A 14,985-nucleotide genomic window follows, 5' to 3' on the forward strand; every position below is an offset into this window, starting at 1 on the left:
TGTGGGGTGGGTGAGGCTGAGAGAGCCTTGATATTCCTGCCCGGTCAGAACAGTTTTATCAGTTCCGGGCCGAGGCCAAGGTTACCCAGCTGGTTGCAAGTGGGGGAGTGCAGAATCGAACCCAGCATGCCAGATTAGAAATCCGCACTCCTAACCACTGCACCAAACTGGCTCTCAATTAGCATGGCTCAGCGCTATACTGGCCCTTCGATGGCTAACAAACCTCAGGAGGCCTCGAAATCCTAGAGGGAGATTGATCTTTACCATTCTGTAAACATCTTCAATAGACATCTTATATAGATTTTAACCTGGATTAAAGAGAGTTGGACTGTCCCTTGAAGAAACCCCTGCATGGGTGAAACGCATGTCAACCTGAGAAGTCTTCCGGGTCATTTTTGTCCCAAAATTCAACAGCTCCTTCCAGCCCCCCCCCCCCTCCAGAAGAGGAACAACAATGACATCACCAACAGTTTTGTTATTTTAACTATTTTAATTTATTTTAGATTTTGAATCATTGTTATTATTACATGTTGTAAACCGGTCCACGGCGTCAGTTCCGCTAGGCGTGGCCTGTAAACACGATTGCTCAGTAAAAATTGCCCTGCGATGTTTAAGACTTTGCCCCCACGCTATCCAAGAAATCCACCCCCGACTTGCAACACAAACCTAGGCCTCATCGTCTCGGTGCTTCCCCACCTGGACTCCAGTGGCTCAAAGTGCTGTGTGCTGTCCAACTCAACTTTCTGACCCTCAGTGTGTCACTTGTGAAACGGGGAGAGGGGCAAAAAAGAGTGGGAAATTGCATATTTACAGTGGGGAGGGTCTCCGTCGCTACGGAAATTGCAAGCGTTTCGGAGCCGTGGATTGTTGGCACAAAGAGTCTTTGTAAACACATGAATACAAAATGGCTACTCGGAGTCCTAGGAGGGAGACACTATTGTGATTTTTAAAGGAAACTGAAGGCCGCTGGAATCGTGCTGCCCTCGTTCCTTCCCCTTTCTTTATCAGATTCCAAATAGACTTTTTAGATATGAATAGCGCTGTGCGGAATATTGTGTCTTTTCTTTGTTTGCTTGTTTTGTGTTGAATTTTTTTTTTAAAAAAAGAGAGAGAGAAAGAGAGAAGATAAAAAGGAGCCAAGGAGTCAAAGGGCCAAGTAGCTTAGTTTTTATGGTTGAAAGCATATTGGACTCGGTTGTGAAGAAAAAGAACAGGAAAATAACACTGAAGCAATGGAGTTTAATTACCGAATCTCAGCATGGGTTATAACTAGCTGCTTGTTCTGCTTTTTAGAATGTACTCACCGTCGAGAACACACAACCGCCAGGGAAAATTACAAAATGTTACCAGTATTATTCAAATGAGAGGCAGGATTTGAAAAATAAAGGCATTGAAGTTTAAATTTTAAACGTTGGCAGGGGGTAGAGAGAAGCAGGGATTACGGGGACAATCGGGGAGGGGGAAACATCACTGAGGGTTAAACGGAACTGCTGGGATCAACGCCACAAAAAGGAAGACGTGTTGGCAGATTCCCTGGACGCCAGCAAGGCCTACAAATGGCAAATTTGTGATTGGGTGCATATAAAGGTTATCATACTGTGGTAAATGATTTGGCCAGTGTGGCAGGTCTCCATCACAGATCTTGGCTCCTCTGTGTATTCGTGTCTCTAAGGATCGGGGTTGCAGCAGCCGTGCATGCCACACGGCTTACTGGTTTGTGCAAAAGTTTCGGGCAGCGTATCCATTTGGTTGATTCTCACCACCACCTCCACCCCTCACCCTGCCCCCGGTCATTTCTTGAGAGAGTTTCTGAATATGTGCCCTCTCTCACACTCTTCATTAAAACCACCCTACAGTTAAATCCGATTGGCTGTACAGCACATCCCACCCTTTGTTCTGTGATCCCTGATTGGGGAGGATCACCTGTGTTACTAACCCCAGCAAGGAGACAGACTGATTGATTATAAACCGGATAGACAGACAAACAGACAGAAGAGCCCTGCTGGATCAGACCAGGGGTCCATCTAGTCCAGCATCCTGAGAACATCAGAAGATCCCTGCTGGGTCAGACCAGTGGTCCATCTAGTCCAGCATCCTGAGAACATCAGAAGAGCCCTGCTGGATCAGACCAGGGGTCCATCTAGCCCTGCATCCTGAGAACATCAGAAGATCCCTGCTGGGTCAGACCAGTGGTCCATCTAGCCCTGCATCCTAAGAACATCAGAAGAGCCCTGCTGGGTCAGACCAGGGGTCCATCTAGCCCTGCATCCTGAGAACATCAGAAGATCCCTGCTGGGTCAGACCAGGGGTCCATCTAGCCCTGCATCCTGAGAACATCAGAAGATCCCTGCTGGGTCAGACCAGGGGTCCATCTAGCCCTGCATCCTGAGAACATCAGAAGATCCCTGCTGGGTCAGACCAGGGGTCCATCTAGCCCTGCATCCTAAGAACATCAGAAGAGCCCTGCTGGGTCAGACCAGGGGTCCATCTAGCCCTGCATCCTGAGAACATCAGAAGATCCCTGCTGGGTCAGACCAGTGGTCCATCTAGTCCTGCATCCTGAAAACATCAGAAGATCCCTGCTGGGTCAGACCAGGGGTCCATGTACTCCAGCATCCTGAGAACATCAGAAGAGCCCTGCAAGGTCAGACCAAGGGTCCATCTAGTCTAGCATCCTGAGAACATCAGAAGAGCCCTGCTGGATCAGACCAGTTGTCCATCTAGTCCAGCATCCTGAGAACATCTGAAGAGCCCTGCTGGATCAGACCAGGGGTCCATCTAGTCCAGCATCCTGAGAACATCAGAAGAGCTCTGCTGGGTCAGACCAGGGGTCCATCTAGTCCAGCATCCTGCCTTTCACATTGGACAACCATTTCCTCTGGAGAGCCAACAACAGGGCATTGAGGCCAAGGCCTTCCCCTGATGTCACCTCTTGACGCTGGGATTCAACAATAATGGATCCTGGGATATTTCAAATTATGAACCTATAGTCTGTTTTCATTTTGCAAATAGGAACATTCCTCTTTTCATTAAAATGTTCGTCTTATCATAGTTTAGCCGCTATTCTCCTCTGCAAACATCACCCGAGGTCTTCAGAAGCGGATGGTCAAGGTGATGGAAACCGGAGCCAAAGGCAAACTTGCAACAGGTGAAGGAAAGTACTCAACCTCAAGAACACCATCAATAATGTTTTTTTACAGTAACGTTGAACAGAAAAGAAGTTCAAAGGACCCCTTTCTTAACATCTCTTTCAGCAAACAAACAATAACACAAACAGTAATCTGAATTTGGAGGAGGTAGGAAAATGTGTACCCCATCAAAAACCTTTAGTTCCCACCTGAAAATTGAAATTTAGAGTGGCTCTCTGTATTTATGTCCCTTAAGTTGAAATCCTAAAAGCACTTTCTATTCCCAGAACAATCTTCTTAGGATGGCACTGCTAGAGGAACAATAATATGCAGAATGAAAAGGAGGGTGGCAGCAAAAATCCCCCCACGCAAGTACTTCTATAAATCAGCCATTCTCAACAAGAGCTTTATGTCCCCCACCCCACTCCCCGGGAGTCCTGGCACATTTGAAGAGGGCCACAGACTGAAAAACGTGAGAAGGGGAGCCCAAAGGGTTTATGGCAGTGCCCTGGAAAATGAACCAATGAAATACCCTTTTCGGTCTGCATGACATCAATAATTGCTAGTAAGTTCGACAATTGAGGGAAAGAAAAAGAAATCATGTCATCCGTTCCTTTGTATATGCTTGAATGAATGCCTTCAAGAAAAAACATTTCATGTTCTTCTCTTGGTTGAACGTTATAAACTTTAATTTCGTACTATTTCTTTAAAAGCTGGGTTCCCAGCACTGCCTAGACAAATACCAAGAGAGCTGAGGGACAGTATGTGAAGAGGGTGGAGTTCATAGAATCATAGAGTTGGAAGGGGCCATACAGGCCATCTAGTCCAACTCCCTGCTCAACGCAGGATCAGCCCTAAACATCCTAAAGCATCCAAGAAAAGTGTGTATCCAACCTTTGCTTGAAGACTGCCAGTGAGGGGGAGCTCACCACCTCCTTAGGCAGCCTATTCCACTGCTGAACTACTCTGACTGTGAGTTTGGGAAGGATGTGATGTCACTTCCAGGTTATAGCTTAGGGCAAGCTTTATCAACCAGGGTTTCATGAAGGGTTTTCCTGAATGGGTGGGAGTTAATTTTTAAAATATTTTAAACATTTCTTAAACATTTATCAGCTGATGTGAACATAATTGGTCATGTCAACCCACCCCCCAAATGGCCAGTGATGGGCCTGGAGGGGTGGGAAGGGGAGGGGCCCCAGGTGGGCGTGTCCACAGCTCTGCTTCCCAATCATATTCCGCCTGATTGTACCACTTCTGGGGTTTCTCAAGGCCTGAAGAATGTTTCAGGGGGTTTCTCAAAGGTAAAAAAGTTGAGAAAGGCTGCTCTAAGGATTTCCCTTAATCTCTAAGGAAAGACCATAGAGAATACAGGAATTTCCTAGAGGGAAATCACAATGGCCATTTCTTTCTCTGGATCGTCAATTTGTCAGAAATAGCTCACAGACATTTAAGCCTAGCAGCAGGGTGGGTCTGCCCCATCAGTTGTTATGATGAAATGGCTAGGAGCCATTTCACTGGTCCATTTCGCTTCCACCCACTTCAAAGCAAAACGAACTGGTGAAATGGCTCGCAGCCATTTAAACATAACAGGTCAGCTGCAGATCCCTGCTGCTCAGCTGCTAGGTTTAAATGGCCTGAACAGCCAACTAACTGGGCTAAGTCAGTACCAGATTTTGGCTCGTGAACCGGTTCGTGTCCTCCTACATACAGAAGCATTCCTATATATTTAATGGTTGGTTCAATAAAAGACTGAAAGCAAAACTCCCCAAGACACAGTTTCAAATATATATAGATAGGTAGATTTTGCTAAATTATTAAATAACAGATGGTGTTAATTACCTATCTCCAGAAATATTGTTTGGGGACTTTGAACTGAAGAGCAACCATGTAGAAACATTCTAATTAAGATGTTCTTCAAACAAATGACAGCAACTGACGGCGTTAAGGCCTCGGTATCTCAAAAGGGATGAAGATTCTATTATGGTGGTGCTCTGTTCTGCCAGGGAAAGCGAAGCAGTAACGCTTTCTGCTGTCTAGAGCCTGGCGCCTAGTAGACAATCAGCACTTTGAGATCCTGCAAAGTGCCGGGTGCTTTTAGAATCATAGAATCATCCAGTTGGAAGGGGTCATACAGGCCCACCCCCTACTCAATTTAGGATCAGCCTAAAGCAGGTCTTCTGGAGTTTTTTGATGGCCCTGGAAGGGTTACCCGAATGGGTGGGTGTTGATTCATTTTAATATTTTTTGGAAAAAATTGTTACACATTTATTGGATGATATGCCTATACATGTCCATGTCAACCCATTTCCCACCCTCCCAAAATTATGTGGCTTGTAGGGGTGAGAAATGGATGGGCCCAGGGTGGGCGTGTCCCCAGTTCTGCTTCCCAACCGTATTCTGCATGATGGCGCCACTTCTGGGGTTTCTCGAAACTTGAAGACTCTTTCAGGGGTTTCTCAATGGTAAAAAAGGTCAAGAAAGGCTGTGTTAGAGACTTGGCTTTCCACTTACCAAGTCAAATGTTCTTCTTGGTGGAAAAATACTTTGTTAGCCCCATGTCTGGGATTCCTTGAAGCCTGAAGAATGTTTCAGGGATTTCTCAACAATAAAAAACACTGGAGAAAGACTGACCCAAAGCATCCATGAGAACTCTCTGTCCAGTTGCTGCTTCGAGATCACCTCAACCTTGGCAAATCTAAGCAGAAGGACCACAGATGTTGGCATCAGGCAGCCACCATTTCTTGCCAAAACTCTGGGAAACCTGTCCCCATATCTGGTGACGATGCTACAGGGTGAACTGGAGAGGCAAAACACACCTTGGCCCTCCCCTCTAGCCCCTTCCCCTCCTCAACATCCCTTATGGAGAAAGGATTTTTCAGTAGTTCCACAGGGCCTGCAAGACGGAGCTCTTCCGCCAGGCATTTGGTTGAGGCTGGGAGGGGGTTGACCAGAGTTCGATCAGGGGCCCCACCCTAGCTGAGCATCCCTTGTAATAGATAACAACTAATGCTGATTATCTGACTAGACTTAGTGGATTATGTTGGGTGATAGTTTGTTTCCGCCATCTTGTGGGTCCTTATGTGTATTTTTATTGTTTAATGGGGTTATGGGGAAATTGTTATAGTTTTAATTGTTAGTCACCTTGAGGCGACAAAAGTTGTGAGAGGTGGGATATAAATCCAATGTATGTATGAATGAATGAATGAATGAATGAATGAATGAATGAATGAATGAATGAATGAATGAATGAATGAATGAATGAATGGTATGATGTAGTGGTCAGAGTGCTGCACCAGCATTTTTGACGCTCCATGATCAAATCCCGACTCTGCTATGGAAGTCAGCTCAGTGACCTTGAGCCTGTCATACACCCTCAGCCCATCTTGCCTCGGAGGGTTGTTGTGAGAACAACATGGAGATGAGAATGACACCACCGGCGTTGGGTCCTCATCAAGGAGGAAGGCTGGATATAAATTAAGTTCAAAAAATAAAGACTGGAACTACCAAGGTGTGTGCTAGGCAGACAAACGCTCTCCCCAAAGGTAGAATCTGCCATCCTGAAATCTCTCCCAGTGGAGCGGAAGAATGGAAACTTTGCAAGTCAAATTTTACTTTAAACATGCAGCAATCCCCATTTCAGATGCCTTCTCCCATCTTCAAAATCTATCAGTCTTTAATACTTAAAAGCTTATATCACGGTTTGGTAGGGAAGATGCAGTTACTTTTTTTTTGGGGGGGGGGGAGGAACCTGAACTGACCTGGCGCTCAACGTCCATTTCCTTTCAAGGAGTGTACGCTGTGCGTGTGCATTGATTATTTTAGGCAGTTTTAAAAGAAGAACCTTGCGGCTGTCTTTGCATCTTCAGCATTCACTGTTGCAAAGACATCTAACTCGTACTTTCTATTGGCCCATGCCCAGAACATCATGTTGGGTTCTCAACTCCGGGTTGTGAAATACCTAGAGAATGGGGCAATGAGCTCTGAGGAGAGCTGAGGGCCCTGCTGGAGCTTTCCCAATTCCATGGGGCCTACAAGACTGAACCCTTCCTCCAGGTCTTTGGTTGAGACCAGGGCAATTAAGATTTCGGGCCCCTCCCCAAAATGGCCAGAACAACAGCCAACTCCCTGACTATCTATTCCCCTGAGGTATGAGATGCTGGAAACCCACTGAGCGGGTTGGGGGAGAAGTTAGTCTTTGCCACCAGGGAGAAGGTTAATTTTCATTCTGTTTTATCCAGGGTTAATTGTGGGATTTTATCATGTCACCCACCACAAGCCAGCTTGTCTAGACATAGTAGACTATAAATTAACGAAGAATAGTTGGTTCTTCTATGTCACTTTTCTCTGCCCGAAGGAGGCTCAAAGCGGCTTACAGTTGCCTTCCCTTTCCTCTCCCCACAACAGACACCCTGAGTGGGAGGAAAGGCTGAGGGAGCCCTGAGATTACTGAAGAAGAAGAGTTGGTTCTTATATGCCACTTTTCTCTACCCAAAGGAGGCTCAAAGCGGCTTACAATCACCTTCCCTTCCCTTTCCCCACAACAGACACCCTGTGAGGGAGGGGAGGCTGAGAGAGCCCTGATATTACTGAAGAAGAAGAAGAGTTGGTTCTCATATGCCGCTATTCTCTACCTGAAGGTGTCTCAAAGTGGCTTCCATTCGCCTTCCCTTTCCTCTCCCCACAACAGACACCCTGTGAGGGAGGCGAGGCTGAGAGAGCCCTGAGATTACTGAAGAAGGTTGGTTCTTATATGCCTCTTTTCTCTACCCAAAGGAGGCTCAAAGCGGCTTACAGTCGCCTTCCCTTTCCTGTCCCCACAACAGACACCCTGTGAGGTGGGTGAGGCTGAGAGAGCTCTGACATAGTCAGAACAGCACTATTAGGGCTCTGACTAGCCCAGCGTCAACAAGCTGGCTGCACATGGAGGAGGAGTGGGGAATCACCAGAAGCCACTGCTCTTAGCCACTACACCACCTCCTCTCCCGATTACAGAGTTCGGTTTCCCTGAAGAAAATGGCTGCTTTTGCAGTACGACTCCACAGCATGTGAACCCCACTGAGGTCCCTGTTCTCCTGCGGCTCCATCCTCAAATCTCCAAGAGTTTCCCAACATCACTCTGGCAACCGTGCCTCCCATCCCCCACCCATGTCTAGAGGGGTCCTGGAAAACCTACCTGAGGCCAAGGCCTCTGACCATGGACACAACTTCCGCACCCCTCTTCTGCTAGGCCGCAAATGGAGAATATGGTAACATTTGGTGGGACAGATTAGACCCCGGGGCTTCATAGAATCATAGAGTTGGAAGGGACCTCCAGGGCCATCTAGACCAACCCCCTGCAGAATGCAGGAAATTCACAATTACCTGCCTCTCCCCAGTGACCCAGATTCATAGAATCCTAGAATCCTAGAATCATAGAGTTGGAAGGGGCCATACAGGCCATCTAGTCCAACCCCCTGCTCAACGCAGGATCAGCCCTAAGCATCCCAAAGCATCCAAGAAAAGTGTGCATCCAACCTTTGCTTGAAAACTGCCAGTGATTCCATACCCCTCCCCCCCAAAAAAGCCCCTGGGATCCATGGCCAGTCTTGCTCTGAAGGAAATTCGCTTTCTGGTCCCAACGTGGCAACCGGCATTTCCTCGGGCACGCAAGAAAGGGCCCTGAGAGCCAAGCACCCACCCAACCCCTTCCACCCACCCACTTACAACCTGTTGTTAAGTTCACAGAATCAGCATTTCAGTGAGGTGGCTCTCTAGCCTCTTCTTAAAAACTTCCAAAGAAGGAGAACCCAACCCATCCAACCACCCACCCCGAGGAAGCCTGTTCCACTGAGGAACCACTCTGTCAGGTCGATCCCGACTTTATATGCTCCGGTACGTCCCCTACGCGTGACCCCTCCCCTCCCCTCCAAAATTCCCAAGTGTCGGATAGGAAGGAAGCAGTTAAAAGATAACAAATGCGAATGTGGCAAGCTGTGTACAATTAACCACAATTCAAATATACACCTTGTTCCAATCCGAGCCATTTATCAGATAAAAATAGTCGGCTGCAAGAATGTCATGATTAATGAGGTGAGACTCCGGCTAATTACTGTTTCCTCCAGAAGTAATTAGGTTGGCATTGCTAATCAAGATGAATGAACACCCTGACCCGCTTCTTTAAATGTAAAACTAGGAGTGCCTGCCACAATAACATCATTTAGTTCAGGCAACGGAGCCTTTATTAGGGCTTGTAGTTTGATTAAATTCTTTTGTTACCCTCGGCTTCGGCGCACCCGAACAGATGAACGCTGTGATGTTCAAAGAGTTTGTCACCCTTAATTAAAGGCTGAAAAGGTTCATTCGGCTCCGGGGGCCCTAGACACGACAGCTCTAAATGGATAGCTTTTAAGTAAGGGATAACTGGAGAAGTCACGGGGTTGGCCCTTCTGCGAAGAGAGGTTCCCTCCGCCTGCCATAATTTTCAGGAAATCATGAGGAAATTTACGGCCGGATTCTCTCGAAGGAGGCCCGGTTTCATAATCAAAGCGCTTCCCCCGGATGAAGGCTTCGCGACGATCCGGCCAGTGCATGCGATTTGCTCAGTTACTCTTGGGAAACGGGGCAGAGTAACGATGTAACCCGCGTGGTTGCTGTTACCGCGACACGCTTTTCCTGCCGGAGTGGTCTTCCGCCAGGGTAACCCATCGTCTCAGTCAAAGCACCAAGCTGCCCGCTTATATGCTTTAAATTCCAGATTGGTTTGCGCTTAATGTGCTGGGCTTCGGAGAAGATTGCTTAAAATGGCTGCCACACAGGCCAGTGACATCATCAACTTGCACCATCACTTAAGGCTGCCAAACTCCCAGGATCATGATTGGTCTCCGGGGGGACAAAAAGCCAGCTTGGTGTAGTGGTTAGGAGTGCGGGCTTCTAATCTGGCAAGCCAGATTCAATTCCGTGCTCCTCCACATGCAGCCAGCTGGGTGACCTTGGGCTCGCTACGGTACTGTAAGACGCTTTTGTAAGACGCTTTCAAGCTCCTTCGGGTAGAGAAAAGTGACATAGAAGAACCAACTCTTCTTCTTCTTCAGTAATATTAGGGCTCTCTCAGCCTTCCCTCCCTCACAGGGTGTCTGTTGTGGGGAGAGGAAAGGAAAGGCAATTGTAAGCCTCTTTGAGCCTCCTTCTGGTAGAGAAAAGCAGCATATAAGAACCAACTCCTCCTCCTCCTCCTCCTCCTCCCCCTCCCCCTCCCCCCCTCCTCTTCCTTCTTCTTCTTCTTTTCCCTTTCTCCTTCAGTATAGAACACGGGGGTAACTGCTGACATATTGCTAGGATGTAGAGTCAAAACAGACAAAAGAATATATTCTTTCTTTAGTTCAACTCACTGCTACAGGGTTCAAGTTGAGTGGCCTTTCTCAAAGGGGATTAGGCAGCTCCATGGAAGATAGTTCTTCCAAAGGCCATGAGCCATGGTACCTAAATAGAAGCACCATGTTTTCCGACACATTGGTGATTTTGGCATTGCCACGAAGACAGCCAGTTTGAGAACTGTGTCGTCTCGTCATAAAGGACATTCCCTGTTTTTCTCCTCCCTTCCCCTGTGCCAGTTTTGTCCCCGTTTAGGCCTCTTGAACTCTATGTTGAACACTTTCTTGAAGTGAGTCACTACCATTGCCGTTCCTCCAGGATCTCTTGAAAATTTAATCTCTGGGGGCCAATTCATACTTTCCATAGTCCTTGTATTTCACCTACATATGTTCGTCATGGGTCGTGTTGACCAGTTTTGCTGTAGGAGCTGATTGTCCAGAACTTATTCCTAGGGGATTGGAGGGAGGGACTGATTTGGATTGGGACCACATGTTGTGCAAGGAGGCAGAACCTAAGTATTCCAGCTCTACCATTTCCTGGACCTAAAATTATCCTGAGGAACACACAGAAAACTACTGTCATGAACCTGGGATACACTTCCAAGGGGCACAAAATGAGCTGAGACATTTCTTTGCAAAAAGTCCAGAAGATGTTTATCGAAGTCCAGAGACAGCACAAGAGGACAGTTCATGATAGCTAGGCATTGTTAAGAACAAGTTGCTAAGAGAAACCTAGGATTCATATAGAACAGTGGTCCCCAAACCTTTTTATCACCGGGGACGACTCAATGCCGGGGACCACTCACCGGGGACCACTCAACGCCTTTTACTGAGGCCCGGTGGGGGGGGGGTAGTTTACTCCTCTACTCTCAACCACTGCCCTAACGCTCTCTGATCGCTATGGTAATGCTTAAACATCCCTTCAAAATAAGATACAGACACACCACAACAATGAACATAAGGAACATTTTATTTTCATGGAAATTTTAACTCATGACAATGACAAATCAATGGGAACCCTGAGCTTGTTTCTCTGCAATGAGATAGTCCCATCTGGGAGTGATGGGAGACAATGACACCCAAAGTGTGTTGTAAAGGGCCGGGGGGGGGGATGAAGTAAAGGGCCGGGGGGGGGAGAAGGCGTCCTTCGGGGCCCACCTCCAATTAGTCGAAGGACCACATGTGGTCCGCAGCCCACAGGTTGGGGATCGCTAATATAGAGGATCCCCCTTCCCTCCCATTCACACATTTTGCATGCCAAAACACTTTCCCACAGAACACAGATCTTTATCTGCAAAGTAAAGCTAGAGCAGAGAGTTGACACCATGGTGCCAATTAGGTGGTACAATCATTTGTCCTTCAGACAAAACAGCCAAGCAGATACGGATAACGGTACAAAGAAGCCAAAGAAATTGGAAACCAAGGGGGAGGGGCAGAGAGGGGACGGTGGCTACCATCCACTGGAAAACCAAAGTATGGGCCCCAGGAGATGGGCTACATGACAACTGTCTTGTACTGAATCTCTGTTATCCTGCAGCTGTATTTCTCTGGAGGGACTCAGGACCAAGTCCAATCCAAAAGTCCCAGCAAGGGGTCAGCCCTAATTAGTACTTGAATGGGAGACCAACATGGGAGCACAGAATCGTTCAACAGAGCCAGGCAACAGCAAACCACCCCTGAACATCTCTTGACCTGAAACCCCCATGAGAGGTCACCAGAAGTCTGAAGACCAAGCCCTGTGAGGAAAGGCTGAGAGACTTGGGAATGTTCAGCCTGGAGAAGAGGAAGTTGTGAGGGGACTTGATGGCTCTCTTGAAGTATTTCAAAGGTTGTCACTTGGAGGAGGGCAGGGAAAGTTTCCTGTTGGCAGCAGAGGAGAGGACCCGCAGTAATGGGTTTAAGCTATGTGGAGAACGACTGTGAATTTCCCCCCCCCCTCCTGCAGAGTAGTTCAGCAGCACAATTGACTGCCTAAGGAGGTGGGGAGCTCCCCCTCACTGACAGTTTTCAAGCAGCAGCTGGACTTATTCTGGATGCTTTAAGCTGATCCTGCGTTGAGCAGGGGGTTGGACTAGAGGGCCTGGATGGTTCCTTCCAACTCTATGATGATTCTATGATTCTGAGTTAGCTGCCAATTGACGGCACGTCTCACCACCAAAATCTGAGCCCAAGTATTCCTGTTATTACAAAAGGCAGTTTGCAGGCCTGAAGATTCTGACTTCTTTGCAAGTAATCGAACACAGAATGCGAGGCTGTCGTCTGCCGTTCTCTCCTGTCCCTATTTTTCATATTCTTGTTCCTCGACAGTCATAATTGGAGGCTGAGATCTGTAATCTCCTCTTTCTTTTCCTGCACCTGTCTGATATTTCTTCCTCCTAGATTGAGGAATCCTATTTTTACATCCTTGGCTTAATGACATTTCTATACTTACTGCACATTGATTGGCATGTTTATGCACCCTGCTGTCGTTTCCTTGTCCCCCCCCCCTCTTTTCTTTTGGTACATAGGTAAAATATTGTTGCTGCGCCTGCACTTCTGGTCTAGGGGGAAAGACGTTCAGAAAACCTTTGGGTTTAACCCTTTCGGGCAGAGTTTGAATATGCAAAGAGATGTATAGCACCAATCTGCTTAAAAGAATCAAATAGCATTATTAGGAAGAGAACTAAATTTGCAAAGAAAGAGAGAGAGTCCTAACAATCCAGTTGACTTAGGTTGTTCTGACTGTTCTGGGGGCAAGCGAGGAGGAAGAGGAGGGTGGAACCTAGGGACTTCAATGTCTAATGCCACGGAATCCATCTTCCAAAACAGCTGTTTCTTCCAGGTGCAGAAGAAAAAGAAGAGTTGGTTCTTATATGCTGCTTTTCTCTACCTAAAGGAGTCTCCAAGCGGCTTACAATCGCCTTCCCTGCCTCTCCCGACAACAGACACCCTGTGACATGGGTGAGGCTGAGAGAGAATATAAGAAGCGTACTGCTGGATCAGACAAGTGGTTCATCTAATTCAGGTTCCTAAGAACAGAAGAAAAGCCCTTCAGGAACAAACCAGGTGTCTATCTAGCCCAGCATCCTAAGAACACAAGTAAAGCCCTAATCAGACCAGTGGTCCATCTAGTCCAGCTTCCTAAAAACACAAGAAGAACCCTGTTGGATCAGATTAGCAGCCTATCCAGTCCAGCATCCTAAGAACATAAGAGCCCTGCTGGATCAGACCAGGGGTCCATCTAGCCCAGCATCCTGAGAACATAAGAAGAGCCCTGCTGGGTCAGAACAGGGGTCCATCTAGTCCAGCATCTAAAGAACATCAGGGGAGCCCTGATGAGTTACACCAGTGGTCCGTCTACTAGATCTCTGTAGTCTGCAGATGAGATGCAATGGTGGGGGATCCTCAGGTCCTACGTGGAGGCTAGCATACTTAATTGGGAAAATCCTGGAGATTTGGGGATGGATCCTGGGGGGGGGTCGGGACCTCAATGGGGTACAATGCCATAGTCTCAACCCTCCAAGGCATCCCTTTTCTCCGAGGGAACTGGTCTCTGTCATATGTAGATGAATTTTAATTCTCAGGATTGCCCAGGTCCCACCTGAAGGCTGGCATGAATGATGTGAAATTTGGAAACCTTCCAATTCTCAGGGAGATACAACTGTCTTGCAAAAATCTACAGGATGCCTATTGTTTGCCCGCCCACTCCCACCTTCTCTGATCTCCAGTGACATTTCATTACTCTAAGCCAAAACAAAAAAAAGAGGTAACCAAATACAACACAATGTGGATCTCAGTCTCTTTCATCAAAGTATTCCAATGGTATACAATTGTGATGGGAGGCCACCTAATTAAATCAGGGAAGAATTAAAACTGCTGTGTGTTTCTGCTCACTCAGGGAATGAAGTAATTATCCCTAATAAGAAGATCTGGGTGATAAAAGCAGCCAGTCATGGCAACCTTTCAGTGTTTCAAATTAAGTTGCCAAGGACAATCTTGCATTCCCAGCCTATAAGGTTCATGCTAACATTATTAAGAGGACATCATCAATGTACGTGGTGCCTTGGAGAGTACCCAAAACAAAGAGAAAAGAAATGGTCAAAACAGACTCCTGCCAAGAGGAGTTTACAATCTAAATGTGCATACAGAGAATCATAGAATCACAGAATCATAGATTAATAGAGTTGGAAGGTACCTCTTGGGTCATCTAGTCCAACCCCCTGCACTATGCAGAAGATAAGACCTTAACAAGAGCCCAGCTGGATCATACCAGCGGTCTAGCTAGTCCAGCATCCTAGGAACACAAAAAGAGCCCTGCTGGATCAGACTAGTGGTCCATCTAGTCAGCATTCTAAGAACATTAGAATAATCTTGCTGGATCAGACCCATCTAGTCCAGCATCTAGGTTCACACAGTAGACAACGACTTCCTCTGGAGAGCCAACAATAGTGCATAGAGGTCAAGGCCTTCTCTAGAGAACATAAGAAGAACCTTATTGGATGAGATCAGGGTACATCTACCCCAAGCAT

Source organism: Paroedura picta, chromosome 5, assembly GCF_049243985.1.
Source record: "Paroedura picta isolate Pp20150507F chromosome 5, Ppicta_v3.0, whole genome shotgun sequence".
Classification (NCBI taxonomy): domain Eukaryota; kingdom Metazoa; phylum Chordata; class Lepidosauria; order Squamata; family Gekkonidae; genus Paroedura; species Paroedura picta.